This window comes from Bison bison, unplaced genomic scaffold (assembly GCF_000754665.1).
Source record: "Bison bison bison isolate TAMUID 2011002044 unplaced genomic scaffold, Bison_UMD1.0 scf7180017864503, whole genome shotgun sequence".
In the NCBI taxonomy this organism is placed as follows: Eukaryota; Metazoa; Chordata; class Mammalia; order Artiodactyla; family Bovidae; genus Bison; species Bison bison.
This window is the reverse complement of record NW_011495061.1, coordinates 6043053-6044789: the sequence shown is the minus strand read 5'-3', so window position 1 is coordinate 6044789 and position 1737 is coordinate 6043053. Positions and strand designations below refer to the sequence as shown.

General features: G+C 40.2%; 1 pseudogene; it reads right to left on the bottom strand.

The window, feature by feature from the left end:
* Window positions 1–802: 802 nt before the first annotated feature.
* LOC104980556 lies at window positions 803–1234 on the bottom strand (annotated as a pseudogene).
* Window positions 1235–1737: the final 503 nt, after the last annotated feature.

The window sequence follows — 1737 nt, the reverse complement described above, 5'->3', positions numbered from 1 at the left end:
AGAATGCAAAACTTAGGGGTTCCAGTTCCTGCTCACAGCCAAGAAGAAGATGCTGTTTTCACCAAAAGTCCTTTAGTCAAAGAAGAGGTAAGACCTGATATTAAAGATACACAATAAAAATTGTATGCACACTATCACTACAAACACCTAGAAAATCTTTTTTGTTTTTATTTCAAATTGTGACAATAACATAAACCTATTGCAAAAACTTTAGAAAATACAGTAAAAATAATTTACAGTAAAAATAATTTACACTTTAATAAATTATTTTTATCTGTTCTTGGGTTCATATGTTTATTGTTGTTATTGGTTAATTATTCATGCATACAGGGCAAAATTTAAAAAGTAAAATCTCACTGTTCCCCTGCCACCCAGTTTTTCTCCCTGAAGAGAATTATTTATAGTATCTTCTGGCTCTCTCTTTTTCCTTTTAGTGAAAACTTTTACACGAAAAGTTAGCCGGCTGGACTCAATTTAGATGATCCCAACTGTGTTGCTGCTGCTATGGCTGCTAAGTCTCTTCAGTCGTGTCCAACTCTGTGTGACCCCATAGACGGCAGCCCACCAGGCTCCCCCGTCCCTGGGATTCTCCAGGCAAGAACACTGGAGTGGGTTGCAATTTCCTTCTCCAATGCATGAAAGTGAAAAGTGAAAGTGAAGTCGAGAAGTCGTGTCCGACTCTTCGAGACCCCATGGACTGCAGCCTACCAGGCTCCTCTGTCCATGGGATTTTCCAGGCAAGAGTACTGGAGTTGGGTGCCATTGCCTTCTCTGCCCAACTGTGTTGGCAATAGCCAAAGAATCAGTCAGGAGCCAGTTGATCAGATGTCTTCTTTTCCCCATCAGGCCCAATCAGGGTGTTTACCTTGGCCGTGTTAGTGTCATAGAACTTCTTCACAGCCGGTCTGAAGTGGGGCTTGTCAGCCTTGACATCCACAGAGGATACCAGTGTGTTGTCTTCTATTTTCTTCCTGGCTGACTCGGTGGTGAGGGGGAATTTGATGGTGGCATAGTAGTCAAGCTTGTTTCTCCTAGGGGTACTCTTCTGAGCATATTTGGACTGCCTTCTGAGCCACAGTGTTTTGGGTTGTTGGAAGGTGGGTGACTTTCGGATCTTTTTTCTGTGACTGTGGATCCCTTTCAGCACTGCTTTCTTGGTCTTCAAACGCTTTGCTTTGGCTTCAGTTTGGGTAGGGGCAGGGACTTCCTTCCCTGCTTTAGGTGCCGTCTTCATGAAAAGCCATAGTATTCTCTTATAATCCTTTCTGTTTCTGTAAAATCTGTAAAAATGTCCTACTTCAATAAACCTTTCTCTGTTCCTGGCTCCAGTGTTTCAGTTTATTAGACCTCACTGTGAGTTGGGCACACGAGCTTTGTTCTGTAATGATTCATTTTCTGATTTTAATACTTTGATTTTTCTTACTTCGTATCTTACTTTAGCTAAATATTTGTGAATTTTGTTAGTTTTTTTTCTTTTAGAAAACAAGCTCTTGGTTTTATTGATTTTTCTCTATTGTTTTTCCATTCTGTATTGTATTAGTCTCTGTTTTATTCCTTATTATTCCTTTCCTACTGCTAGCTATTGTTTTAATTTGCTCCTTTTTCTCGCTCCTTAAGGTGTAAAGTTATTTTTACCAATATTTTGTTTATTTACTTATGGCTCTGTGTAGGCTCTCTCTAGTTGCAGTGAGCAGGGGCTACTCTTTAGTTGTGCTGCTCGGTCTTATTTCGGTGACT